General features: G+C 39.7%; 1 protein-coding gene across 7 annotated transcripts in view; it reads right to left on the reverse strand.

The window, feature by feature from the left end:
* The window catches only part of KCNH1 (potassium voltage-gated channel subfamily H member 1), a 560131-nt gene that overhangs the window by 539940 nt on the left and 5620 nt on the right, over positions 1 to 14571 (reverse strand). For 4 of the 7 annotated variants that reach the window (XM_077157712.1, XM_077157711.1, XM_077157703.1 and 1 more), the window contains exons 2-3: positions 10000 to 10131; positions 8834 to 8978 (exon numbers count right to left, since the gene is read on the reverse strand). The gene's annotated coding sequence lies outside the window, so the exon portion shown is untranslated. Of the gene's footprint in view, positions 1 to 8833; positions 8979 to 9999; positions 10132 to 12569; positions 12657 to 14571 lie in introns of those variants that run through there. The other 3 variants (XM_077157705.1, XM_077157704.1, XM_077157706.1) reach the window with 3 other exon arrangements.

Consider the following 14571-nt stretch of genomic DNA (forward strand, 5'->3'; position numbering starts at 1 on the left):
AAACAAACTGAAACAAACAAAAAATAGTCTGACAGTGAGAAAAGAATCAGTGTAATATCTCTCAATCTTTTAAACTTTTATGCAATAGCTATAGTTCCTAACTGGCAACTTTACCTTTACATACAAATTAATTTCCTAAAGATGCATTTTGGAGAATGAGTTTCATGTTAGCTGAATTTCAATGTGAATATACGTTTCATGCTAATGGGAGAAAATGGTATCCAGTAGTGTGCTGAAGATGGTTCATACCAGCTTATGAGAGTTGATTGTTAAACTTTTATGAATTTTTCAAGCCAGATGTTAAATATAGCCATTATTCCAAATTAAATTAAATCATAATAAAACAAATTATATTTTTAAAAATATATTAAATACTAAAAACTTTTCACTTCCTAATTATTTTACTATACATTGCTATTATTTATATTCTTGAGATTATTTGTATCTACTTTAACTGTCTAGAGGAAATGCTACATATTGCTGTGTTACAGCACATGAAATTGGTTATGGTGGAAGTATTTATAGCACAGAAATTGTAAACACTGTAAATAAAGGCTTCTTCTTCTCCCCAAGAGGGCTGATTGTTGCATATTTCCCAGCACACCTCTGATTGCAGTGCCTTAGGAATGATCATAAATTCATAGATGGCAATCATTCAGTTGTCTTTCCAATTACTTTAAGATTTCTCATTAATTCTTACAGCTACTTGGGCTCAGATATTTTGAAACATTACAACCGTGTCTAAGAACAGAAAATAGTTCATCCGAGAGAAAAAACTAGATTCTTAGACCCAGTGTCCTAGAGCTGTTATCACAAAATGGCTTAACAACAGGAGTTTATTCTTTCACAATTTCAGAGGCTAAAAGTACAAAATCAACTCAGTTAACAAGCCCATACTTTCTCCCTGAAATTACTATAGAGTTCTGGTGTTGGGTTGCCACAATTCTTGGGGTTTCTTGGCTTGCATCCTTGCCTCCTTGTCACATGGCGATTTCTTTCTCCATGTGTTTGCTCTTCTGGTTTCCACTGATTTCCAGCTTCCAGATCCTACCTGTGGCTTTCTCTGACTTCTGGCTTCTGGCTTCTTCTTCTTATAGGGCCTCCAGGAACATGGATTAAGACCCATTCCCAATTCATTTGTTCACAACTTAACTGAAAATAACATCTTCAAAAGGTCCTGTTTATACAGGAATATGGATTAAGTTGAAGAATATGCCTTTGTTGGGGTACATAATTCAATCGACCAAACCAAGAGACTCTTGCATGCACCCATTGCAGGAAACATGACACTAGCTAAAGTATTCAGGAAGAGAAACAAACAGCTTTGTTTTTAACTGGAGCAGAGTTCCCAGTCATTTATGTGATGGAACCAACCAAATTTGTTAATGCAAGACTGTCCCTTCCATGTGCTGCTTCCTGCCCCTCCACTCCCTTGCAACCTGAGAAAGACCAAGGGAGTCTGTGCTTTGCCATCATAGTTTCCAGATCTTTTATGATACAGAATTAGAAGAATGGGTGAGAAGATTAATAACAGAAATGCTGGGATGGGAGAAAGAACTGAGAATTAAATTGAGACCTGAAGGGACTACCAGTTTATCAGGGTCATTCTGTAAGGGGTGTATTACAGGCTAAGGAAATGGAAAGCCAAGAGGTGTTGCAACTTAGTCTTAAGTGTGAGAAGAGACCTGGATAGAGATGTGTTGGGAGAGGTTAACTGGGTGATCATGTTAGGTCTTGCTAGCCATGTTAAAGGTTTATTGTATCAAAGAGCAACAGAAAGCCATTGATGGGTTTTAAGTAGTAGAGTAATAGGATTCGATTACACACCACCAAACTTGAAAAGCAAAATGCATTCTCCAACACACCTGGAAAGATTAAGATTCATGCTTGAGAACCTTTAGGATCCATAAATCAGGATGACCAGTCAATAAAATATGATTTGGAATTTATTTGTAAAAAAGTATACATGTGTTTTCCAGTCTGAGAATAATTACTAATAGTAACAGCATATCCTCTATATACATTTCCCCTAGATTTCTTTAGTTTGAAATAACTTGCTCTCAATTATCATGAATTAATAGTAATCATAATTATCTCATCTAAAAATGCAAGGCAATACATTTTTGTTGTTGTTAAAACAGTGTCTTTTTGGTTCTACCTTACTTAGAACTATATCTAAACACTTGACTTTTTATGTCCTGATAAAAAAGTGAATCTGTCTGTTTTGAGAACATTCCATGTCTATATATTTTAAATAAATATTCATAGAATTCATAAAGAAACCCAAAAGAATGCATACCTTTCATATACATACATACACATTTTAGTTTCCTCATTGCTAAAGCCAACACCAAGCAATGCTTTAACTTAAACAATGGGGATTTATTGGCTCATGGTTTTGAGGATAGGAGAAGTCAAAATCAAGGCATCATCAAAGCAATGATTTCTCCTTGAAGACTGGTGTTCTGGGATGGGCTACCAGTGATCTTTGGTCCTTGGCTTCTCTGTCACATGGCATGCACATGGCAGCCTCTCCTTTCTCTTCTGGGTCCCTCTGACTTTAACTTCTGGCTGCTCTTTCCATGTCTCTTTTCTCTCTGTGACCTTCCCTATAAGGCCATCAATAATAGGACTAAGATCCATCCTGAGCCACATGTTACCAGAAGTAAACTCATCAGAAGGTCTTATTTCCAATGGTTCACTTCAGCAGGAATGGATTATGTTTAAGAACACGTTTTGTTTTGTTTTTTCCAGGATAGTTCCAAACCACCATTCATAAATACATACGATTCATCGTAGTTTCCCATAGCTGCTGTAACAACGAACCACTCACTGGGTAGCTTAAATCAGTGGAAATTTATTATATCACAGTTTTGGAGGCTAAAAGTCTGAAATCTGTAGGGGAAAATCCTTCCTTGTCTATTCCTAGCTTCTGGTAGATTGCCAGCAATCTTTGGGCTTCATTCTTTTCCTCAGTCACTTGATGGTGCTCTCTCCTCTTTCTGTGTCATCTGTGTCACCTCTCTCCTTCTTATAAGGACATAAGTCATATTGGAGTAAGGGTCTGCCGTACTCCAGTATGATCTCATTTTAATTTATCTAATTCCATCTGTAATGGCCCTATTTCTAAATAAGTTCTCATTCTGAGATTCTGGGAATTAGGACTTCAAAATAACTTTTGGGAGGATACAATTCAACCCATTAACACCATCCTAGCAAAAGAAATTCACACCCAAAAGATTATATGTCATTTTTTTTAACTTTTAAATTGAATAATGTAGCATATATACAAAGCAAAAAGAAAAATAGCAATAGTTTCAAAACACTCTTCAACAAGTAATTACAGGACAGATCCCAGAGTTTGTAATGAACTACCATACCATCATCTCAGATGTTTCCTTCTAGCTGCTCCAGAACATTGGAGGTTAGAAGGAATAATATTTTTTATCATCATAATCAACTTTTTTTTCCTTTTTTGTAAAAAATAATGTATATACAGAAAAGCAATAAATTTCAAAGTACATCACAACAATTAGTTAGAGAACAGATTTCAGAGTTTGGTATGGGTTATAATTCCACAATTTTAGGTGTTTACTTCTAGCTGCTCTAAGATGCTGGAGCCTAAAAGAAATAGCAATATAATGGTTCAGCAACCGTACTTGCTTGTTAAACCCTAACTTTTCTATATAACTCCACTATCACCTTTGATCTCTCTCCCACTCTTTGGGGGCATTTGTGGCATGCCCATTCTAACTTTTTCATGTTGGAAGGGGCTGTCAAAAATAAGGGGTAGGGTGGTAGATCTAACTGATGTTCTGGAGAGGCTGAGCTTGCTAGGTTTCAGGACTTATCTTGTCCAGAGAATTATAGGTTATTCTAAATCTAGAATTCCTGTCAGGGAGTAAACTTAAACTATAGATAATCTTTTTGATGAGAGAAGTTAATATACTAGAAAGGGTATCTTTCAAACTTAAAGTCAAACACCAGAGCTATGAGCCTAAGATCATGGAGATGATCACATGGCTGAAATTCACTGCAGCATTATAGAAAAACTGTCCAATTATTAGAATGACCCAAGAAACTAAAAGAAGAGTCCAACACACATTAGATAGCAAAGGAGTGGTACCACAGAAAAGCAAGTCTGGTACCTATCATTCATAGCGCCTGTAAGACCTACAAATTAAAAGCTTTTACAATGTCGAATTTTAAACAATTCATTGTGAATGAAGCACTGTGTTCAGGTTTTAGTCTATAACTCTGTCCATTCATCTAGTCAGTGGATATTGAGCAACTGCAATGTGCTGTGCCTTATACTAAGACGAGAGATTCTGAATTGAAAGATATTCAAGGAGCTTTGGGACTGAATGGGGAAGAGGCAAAGGAAATAAAGAACAATTAGGTGGTTCATTTGAGCAGGATTCCAAGGAAATTTGAAGACTGGAAGTCATAGCAGTAACTGATAATTGGTGCATTCTTATTTCATGCCATGCACTGTTCTGAACCTTTCTATGTATTATCTCACTAAATCTTCACAACAACCCAAGAGATAAGTACAACTATCCCCATTTTATAAAGGAAGAAATGGAGACACAGAAAGTTTACATTATTTACCCAAAAGTTCAAGCTTCCCAATGCACAATAAGACAAATGTATGGAACACCTAAAGGAAGCAAAAGAGATAATTATAATAATAATATTATTATTACCATTGTTAACAGTTACTCAGAACTCACCATGTGCAGGCATCATTCTAAGTTTTCTTCTTTATATTTATCATTGAATCCTCTCAACAACCACCTATTTCAGATGAGAGAACTGAGATGCAGAGAGGTTAAACAATTTGCCCAAGGATGCACAACTGGGAGTTGAGCCAGGTAGGTGGGCTGAATTTATACTCTGTATTGCCTTCAGGATAGGTTTTAGAGTCATAAAGCCTGGGTCTCAATCTTAGCACTGTAATTTATTTGGTGTCTAGCTTCGAGTAAGTTATTTAATCTCTCTGAGCCTCAGTTTCTTCTGAAACATGAGGAAAACAGGTCTTAGAGTTGTTAAGAATAAATAAGACAGACGCTTTCAGTAGCGAAAGTGCTGAAGTTGTGCTCAACACACAGCAGCTGCCAATAAATAGTAGCTATTATTAATCCATTATCACAGGAAAGAGTGAGCAGGGCCTGCAGTAGCCATAAGAATTACCGCCTGCCTGGAAAATAAAATAGATCAGTCCAGCTATAAATTCTACAGAAACTCAAACATTTCTTGGTAAGAGTTCCATAATCAGTTGTCAACTTACACTTCCACTCCTTATACCTAGTGTATGTGAATGAGGAAATGTGGTTCCAGTTCTTAAAAGAAGAATAGAATTTTACTGTACTCAATTTCCCTTCTCTGTTCATCTTACCTTCTTGGTTTCCCTGCAAAGAAGTTGCAGCTCTGTCAACCTTGCAGCTAATGAAACATGCCTGTAAGCAGATGTGTCCTGCTCGCCTCCACTGAAGCTGAAATAATGGCAGAAAGAAAACACATGCAAGCAACTGCAGCTGATGCCTTTGAATAGCTCTCAGAGGATGCAGGGATTCTCAGAGGTCATAGGTCAGTGGTGTGGGTGTCCTGAAGTCCATATTGTTCAGTGGGCAGTTCCTAAACCTGGTGTATCACCAGAACCTCCTGAGTAACTTTCAAAAGAACAGATTCCTAATATCCTGATAACATTTAATGGAAATCAAAATCTCCTAGGAGAGAGAAAGAGATTCTGATATGTGTACCTTTAAAAGTAATGAAAAGTTCTGATGATCAGTCAGATTTCAGTAGAGAAAGTGCTGAACTAATATTCCCATCTTATGACTGGAATCCTCCCTTTGTGTGTGTGTGTGTATGTGAGAGAAGAGAGAAGAGAAGGAGAGAGAGAGAGAGAGAGAGAGAGAGAGAGAGGATGTCTGAGGGAAGTAGAGCATTATGGCAACTAAGTGAGTATTATGTCAAGTAATGGTGAATGCAGTTAACACCAGAGAATTTTATATCTGAAAGGAGTTAAAAGGGTGAAATTTTAGGTTGTATATAAGTTACCAGAATAAAAATTTTTTAAGACCATGTAACTGTATAATACAGTGAACCCTAATGTAAACTATGAACTATGGTTAATTGTATAATAATAATAATATTGTGTCATCAATTGTAACAAAAGCACCACATTATGCAAAGTGTTAAGAAAAGGGACAATTCTGTATGGGAGGAGGGTATATGAGGTAAATAAGAACTCCATATCCTGCATAATTTTTCTGTAAATCTATAAGATCTCTTAAAAAAAGATATACAACAATATAGGAAGGTGTCTTTTTCTTCAATATGCCAACACTAAGCACTATGGATTTTCAAAAATTTTTCCAGTCTGATAGGTGAAAAAACTTTTGCTTAAATACTGAGGTTGAATATTCTTTCAAATGTTTATTGACTATTTTTGTTTCTTCTCTGTAATGTCTCCATGGAAACAATCTAATCAAAGGTTTCCACCCTAAACAACAGGTTTGGCCCCACAAGATGAATTAGGAAAAGAACATGGCTTTTCTGGAGTACATAACAGTTTCAAAATAGCACAGTGTCCAACAATAGATTAACAGAAACAAAATGTGATACATATATATATATACATAATACCTTCCTGACCAAAAGGGGGAAAAAGAATGTAACAAAATAAGGTATCAGTGGCTAAGAGAGTTCAAATAGAGTTGAGAGACTACTTTGGAGGCTACTCTTACCCAAACTTCAGCTAGATATTGCTAGTTGCCATAGTTTGCCAAACCCCAACCAAAACCATTCCCATTAACCTTAAAGAACACCTAAGGCACTATCTGAGATTCTAAAAAAGTTACATGCACTTAGTTTACTTTCCAGAAACCTATAACCTCCAGATGGTTCTTAGGCCAGATACATCCAGAAACCCAGAGGGGCCAGCCTCTCCAAGAACATCCGCTCATTCCATCCCCCATTCTATACTGGTGATCCCCTTTTCAACACGGAAAAGTTAGAATGGGCACAGTCCAAACATCCCTAAAGACTGGGAGAAAGATCAAAGGAGAAATGAGGTTTGGTGAAGAGAAAGAATCTCTGTCACAATGGACCATCTGGTCACCAAATATCTAATTTCATTCATGCACAGGACAGAACACACTTACTCCTACCTCAAGAGAGACAAACCCACATTCCATCAACTCAAAGCCCAGGATTACCAGGTAATGCTTATTTTTCTCCTCAGGCCTAGACGCAGCTCCTCAGTCAGGTGATCTATGAATTTTTAGCTATCTATTGCCATTTCTCCCACCCAGACCATATAAACATAGGGTCCACAAGAGTAGAGCAAGGACATAACCTCAATAAACACACTCCCATTCAGAAAAGGAAAGGATGAAAGACAGACAGCAGTCATTGGTCTATAGTTATTCTGAAATTCAGCCATGCAGCTGTGCAGATGTATGCCCCTGGGGTCAGGGGAGGTCCCTTGATAAAGTACTGATTCTAGTCTCTGGAAGAAACCCAGACTCACTGCTCTCTATGACACTCCAGTCCTGTCCGCTAGAAGACCTTCCTTATCCATTTTTCTCCTAGACCACTTAAGAGCATGCTCTCCTGGGGAAAACTGTCATTCTGCTTCCTGACATGCAAGTTTAGGGGCCTGAAGTTGGTTGGTTTGACTTCAACAGTTATGACCCCATTCTTTTCGAGGCATTTCTGTATGTTATACATGCATCTCGTTTTTGTTTTGATTCTAAATGCAATCATATTGACATACAGTCACACACCATACAATCCATCCACATTATACCATCAATGGCATTACACAATTCTACCAGAACTTAAAAAACAAAAATTTCACTCCCCATTTCCAGCACTCAATTCTCACAAGCAAACAAAAATCCATGAAGCCTTAAGACAAAATTTCCCTGCCACAGAAAATGATGAAGTAAGCAGAAATTTTATTTCCAAACTCTTCAGAGATTATTACAAACCAAATAAAGTATCCTTTTAAAAAGTGTCCCAATCAAACTGAAAGGCACATCATCAAAATAAAACACTGTGACATTAAGAATTCTATGAGTCTATATTTTCACAATACTTTGTTTTTATCCATTTGAATGTAGGTTACATTTTAAATATTTATTAAAGACATGAAATAATGTAGTATTTGTTAAAGCACAATCACAAAAGAGAGGAGCTTAAGAAGACAAAGATCAAATCTTCTTTATGCACAGGATAGGGCAACTTCATACATAACACAATGCTAATCTTTCCCAAAAAAAGTTTGCTGAAACAGCTCCATGCTTAGTGTTTAAAAATAAAACTATCTTGGGTGCAAAGGTGATTCAGTGGTAGAATGCTTGCCTTCTATGCAGGAGATCCGGGTTTGATTCCCAGACCATGCATCCTCCCCCAAAAAAGAGAGAGAGAGAGAGAGAAAGAGTGAGAGATTAAAAATAAAACAGTCTTCTCATTTAGAAGTCAAGACACCATTTGATTAGTAAAGCCTACTCTTCCCCTCAAGTTCATAGTTGCTTATCTTCATGTAGAAACTAAATTTACGAGATAAATTTTATTACAGTATAAACATTTTAGGAACAACAAATTACAATTATTCAATTTTTAAAAACAAAAATGTTTTCCTTCCTAAAATGTAAACATCCAGTAAATAAACTATATATGGTATTCCAGATATAGAAACACTGGTAATTCACTTAGAAAAGAGATGTACTTTGGTATATTTGGTGGTAGGATTTTTGTTTAAATATAAAGCACTTTATCAAAAGAACCAGGTCATTATTATTTAAAGGATTCACTCTCTCACCTAGTTTCCTTATTTGAGCAGAAACATATCAGTTTTTGTAGAATTGTGGCTATAGAACAAGGCCACAGGAAAAGAGTTTTCTTGAAACTTGGAGACAGCCACTCACTTTATGCTTGAAGGCATTCATCCATGAACTTCTTCTCTACTGGAAAGAGTTTGGTAGATTTTAACTTTAGTAAGATTTAGTCATAAAATTTACTATGCATCATTTCATAGAGTACTTTAGTAGTCTCAAAGTAGAAAGTGATAGATTAATACACAAAACATCCAAACCACATCCATGAAAGTGCTTTATAAAAAGAAAAGTGATATGCCAACATAAAAACACTATTTTAGTACCATAAATGTGGATATTTTCCATTAAAAGTTACAATAGTACCTAATAGTAGGATTATTTCTTTTTTTTTTAATATGAACAGTTTCCTTTGACAATTACGTGACAAGGAACCTAACATGATGATGTACTATATACTCAATTTGAAATATGTTGGCCCCCAAAGAATTCAATAATCTATGCCTATGTCCCCTTAAAAAAATAGCAAAAATGTGAATGTGACTCCAATACAAGGCATTTTAACTCTTAATATTTCTAACATGTCATTAAAATGCATTTTCATTTTAGATCAGTTTTTCAAGGTTTTTAACCCTATTCTGACTTTCCCCCAAGTAGCTTCATTTCTTCTTCCATTAAAACACAAAGTTATATTCTGAAAGGCTTTGATGAAAAAAAAATCACACCTGGTAGTGGAAACAAGTCTCGAGGCCTGTCTGAGAAATCTTTAGTCCCAAGACTAGTTGATAGCACCAAGTAGCAAATCAATTCTGATTCGATATCAGGATTCAGAAATTGAGATTAAAGTCAAGAAATTACAGCCAGCCAGCTCAGGTAAAGAGTTCAACCACAATGAGTTAGGTCTAAACATCTCATGAGTTAGTGCCAAAGAGAATTGAGCCTCTCCTGATTAGGTTATGCTCTACAGGCAAGGTGATTATAGAAAAGAGGCTTTTCAGGGAGAGTTGTACATTTTGTTGTTTTGTTTTCTTAATTTTAATTAACAACAAGTGAGCCAACAATTGCCCAACAAGTGAGCAGATGTTCAAGTCAGTTGCCCAAATCCTATAGGAAGTCTTGTGATGAGCCCAAGATGGCATGGGTTGTCACTTACCAATTTTCAGAGTAAAGCAAAGGATCTGGGCTCTCGGAAGAGGTTGCTCCCGGCTGGCCCCCCAACCAGCAGGCCATCCTTGCAGGCATTCTGCACACAGTACTGCTGAAGCTCTGCAGCCACCTGAGAGACCTGAAACAACAGAGATGGAAGCATGCCAGGGTGCTCACAGCAACATCCATCCAAAAGCCATTCAATCTTCTGAAAATGATCTTACAGCTCAATAATAGGCACACTTTTTACTAACAGTTCTCTAACTCAACTTCAAAGACAAAATGTTACTATTTCTATGAACATCAATTTAGGATATTCTTGCTTTAGTCATTTATTCAACAAAGGTAAGAAAAGGTCATATCTTTGATAATTTAGAATCCTAGTTTTGAGTCAGAGGTGGTGAAGAAATAGCTGATTTCAGGAGTTCCCTTAAATGTTCACTTATATAGAGCATGTACTGAAATATCCAAGTTTGGTATCTGAGCAACTGTTTTATATATACAGGGTTGGAGCCCTATCCAGTCTGCTCAAAGCAAGTGATAAAGTTCTTCCACCATGTTTTTGAGACAGTACTGTTTATTGGTTTAGAATGTAGATTCTCAATGGGGACAACCAAAGCAATAGGCTGAGCCCTCAGTTTGGGGGTTTATTCATATGAAATTTAACCCCTCAAAGGATAGGCTAAGCCTACTCAAAATTAGGTCTAAGAGTCATCCCCAAGAGAACCTCTTTTGTTGCTCAGCTGTGGTTGCTCTTTCTCTCAGCCAACACAATAAGCAAACTCACTGCCCTCCCTCTCTCTACATGGGACATGACTCCCAGGGGTGTAGACCTTCCTGGCAACATGGGACAAAAATCCTAGAACGAGCTGGAACTCAGCACCAAGGGATTGGAAAAACCTTCTCGACCAAAAAGGGGAAAAGCAAAATAAGACAAAATAAAGTATCAATGGCTGAGAGATTCCAAACAGTCCAGAGGTTATCCCTGGAGGTTATTCTTAGACATTATATAGATATCACTTTTTAGTTAGGGTGTAATGGAGAGGCTGGAGGGAACTGCCTGAAAATGTAGAGCAGTGATCTAATAGCCATGTTTCTTGAAGATGATTGTATAATAATATAGCTTTTGCAATGTGATTGTGTGACTGTGAAAATCTTGTGTCTGATATTCCTTTCACCTACCTTATCAAAAGACAAGCAAAACATATGGATTAAAAATAAATAAATAGTAGAGGGAACAAATGTTAAAATAAATTTAGTAGATTGAAATGCTAGTGATCAACGAAAGGGAGGGGTAAGGGATATGGTATGTATGAATTTTTTTTCTGTTTTCTTTTTATTTATTTTTCTGAATTGATGTAAAAATTCTAAGAAATGATCATGATGAATACACAACTTTGTGATGATGTTGTGGATTATTGATTATATATCAAGAATGGAATGATCATAAGGTAAGAATGTTTGTGTGTTTTTATGTTGAATAAAACTAACCCTTTAAAAATATATATATGGCTTTTCATTTCTTAAAAAAGTTCCTTCCCCTTTAGAACTAGACTCCTCAAAAAAAAGTCTATCTATCCTATTAGAGCTACATTCTCCTCTACCACTACATTATGCCACTGAAAATTCTCTGCATTCCTTAATTCTCCATCTCCTTACTTTCTTTTATAATCTTCACAGCACTTACTATCTGAAATTATTTTATTTATTGGCTAATTTGTTTAATTTATCTTCCCCACTAGAATCACCCTATTCCTGAACCTACTCAGGAAAATACATGGAAGAGGCACTACTGAGGTACACAGCATCTCAACAGGGATTCATTCCTACATGCATTCTACAAAGAACCCTACACTAGGTGCTAAAGACAGTAATACAAGACACTTTTTGGTCAGTTGACTAAACAATGGACGTATCAATTAAGTCCAATGTCTGAAAATTCCTCCTTCCTTCCCCATGCTTTCTCCTCCTCGTCCTCCTCCTACCACTTCCCTCCTCCCTCTGTTTGATGTCCGGCTTCCATGCTGCAGTCTCTTCACATAATACACAGTTTTCACTCCGATACATTTTAATTACTCCCTTCAGCCTTGTTCTCTAATCCGAGGTTGGGTCTCTAGAGGTAAATCCCTGCTGGCTGTCACCTCAAACCCCACACATCCAAAGCCGAGCTCTTGGTTCCGCCTGAAACCTCGCCCCGCGCCGAGTCACCAGGCCGGGACCCCAAGCACCTCCTCCGCCTCCCTCTGCCCCGCGCCGGCAACGCGCCACCGGGTCCTCTCCATTCAGTGCCACCAGCGGGCCGCCCGCACACGTAGCTTCCCCTTGGAGTCACCGTCCACGTCGGGACAGCAGGGCAAGCGCTGAGAGAAGGAAACGCCACTGCGGGCTCTCCGTCCCGGGCCCCGGAGACCACTAGGCGCGGCCTCCTCTCCCGGGGTCAAGGACCCAACTCCTCTCAGGAGCCTCCGGGTCCAGGCTCTGCCCTGCGGGGATGCCCCCCACCACCCACCCTGACCACGCGGGCCTGGCCGCTGGGCTGGCGCTCGGGCCCCTCTCAGCAGGCAAGGGGCCACCTGCCTCCGGGTCGCAGGGGACGCGAGGACGTGGTAGGCGCCATCTCTGCTGCCGCTCTCACCTTGATCCTCTCAAAGCCCGCCTCCAGTTTGAGCTGCTCCACCAGGCGCTGCAGAGCGTTCACATAAGGAAGCTCTAGCAATGGTCACCTGACATGTGCAGTAGCTTAGACTTTAAACCACAAGTCACTTAAACCTCATTACACCTTTTCCTTACATACATTCTCTATAAGTGAACTACACCTCATTATAATACTAAAATCACACCCATTATCATATTAAAGCCGCTTTTTTCTTGTATATGTTTCTGTGATTAAGCATGTAATCAATCCCCACATGCTCAATGATTAGAGTTCCCTCTAATTATATCATCTGGGGCCGCTGTGCCCATTATCCTAAACACCGCCCATCTTTTTCTCTAATAAAACTATCAGAATGACTGCAGTTCAGGAAGACAGATTTTGGAATGCTAGGCCATCTGCTGTTCTACTATGCACCTAGCAATAAACTTTTTCTCTCTTTGAAAGCTTGGTGTCTCAGGAATTGGTTATTGAGAGCATGGGCAAAAGAATCCACACCCTTTGTCTGGTAACAGTTTTACAGCATCAAAAGATGGGCATGTTTTAGGATAATGAGCACAATGGTTCCAGATGATGTAATTAAAGGGATCTAATTATTGAGTATGCACAGATTGACTACACGCTCAGTCACAAAAACATAGCAACCTTAATATGATGATGGGTGTGATTTTTAGTATTATAATGAGATATAAGTCACTTAAAGTCTAAGCTACTGCCCATGTCAGGCAGACCTATTTTGCTCAGTTATCAATATAACTTTGAACTTGGAGTGGGTTAGTTCTGGGCTGACCCAAGGCCTTTCATTAATAACCATTAGGGGCTGTCTTTAGAGATTACAAGATCTAAAGTTGAAATACAGGGTAAATGGGTACAAGTCAAGGTTAGTCACAAAGTTTTTACAATCACAAGGGCACAAAATGAAGGCTGTACAACAATTATCAGAGATCAAGGCAGCTGGATTACAATTCAAAGATTTCAGTTATTTCCTTGTCTTTCTAATATACCAGAAAGTAAAAAGGAATTTCTGTATAACGATTCAATAATCATGATCATCCCTTAGATCCCAACTTCTCAATTACAAACCCACAATTCCCACCTAATCCAGAAAGCAGGCATTTTAATTGCTTCCTTCCCTCCTTCCATCTCCATACCCCCCATGTACAGGGAGAAGTGATGATCCCAATTGATGCTAAGGCTGAAAACAAAAAAGTTCTTCATACACAGACCACTAGAGAAAAGACGTTTCAAGGGCGCTCCAGGGCAGATGTTCTCCTCGGTGGTGAGGTTAAAGGAGGGAGCCTGATTCCTGAGGGTTCGCCCATAACCTCAGGCCGCCTGGGCCTGGGAGGGAGGAAGCCCAGCAGGTCTCAGGCCCCAGGGCGGAGCCTGGGTTCCGGGAGGGGGCCGCGCCTCCCGCGAGGCCTCGAGTTGCTGGGGGCGGCCTCCAGGGAGTCGCTCCGCACCCGCCATCCCCGCGCACACCCATGGCTGGACCACTAGGCCTCGACGCGGGCCCGGCGCCGCCCCGCGTACATCCTCCCCGCAGTGCGAGCCAGCTCCTCCTCCTCCTCCGTGAAGAGCCGCACTGGGGTGCCTCACTCGCCTAGGCGTGGAGCCTGCCGGGCCCCGACTGGGTGCGGCCCCGGGGCCAGCACCAGGACTAGGGCCATCGCTACTAGCGGCCGCAGCCGCCGCCGGAGCTCGGGGCCTCCCATGGTGAGCCGACAGGGCGAGCAGCGGCCGGGCGGTAGAGCCGGCGCGCTTCAGCTCGGTGGCCCCAGAGCCCCGCCCCGCGCGCGCCGGGCCCCGGGGCAGCCGCGCAGTTCCGGGAGCGAGAGCCCGACCCCGCGGCGCAGTGGGGCTGGCGAGCCGGCTCAGGTTGGGCCCGGCAAAAGGTAACTTCGGAACTCGGATCACAACCCCAGA

Source organism: Tamandua tetradactyla, chromosome 4 (assembly GCF_023851605.1).
Source record: "Tamandua tetradactyla isolate mTamTet1 chromosome 4, mTamTet1.pri, whole genome shotgun sequence".
Classification (NCBI taxonomy): domain Eukaryota; kingdom Metazoa; phylum Chordata; class Mammalia; order Pilosa; family Myrmecophagidae; genus Tamandua; species Tamandua tetradactyla.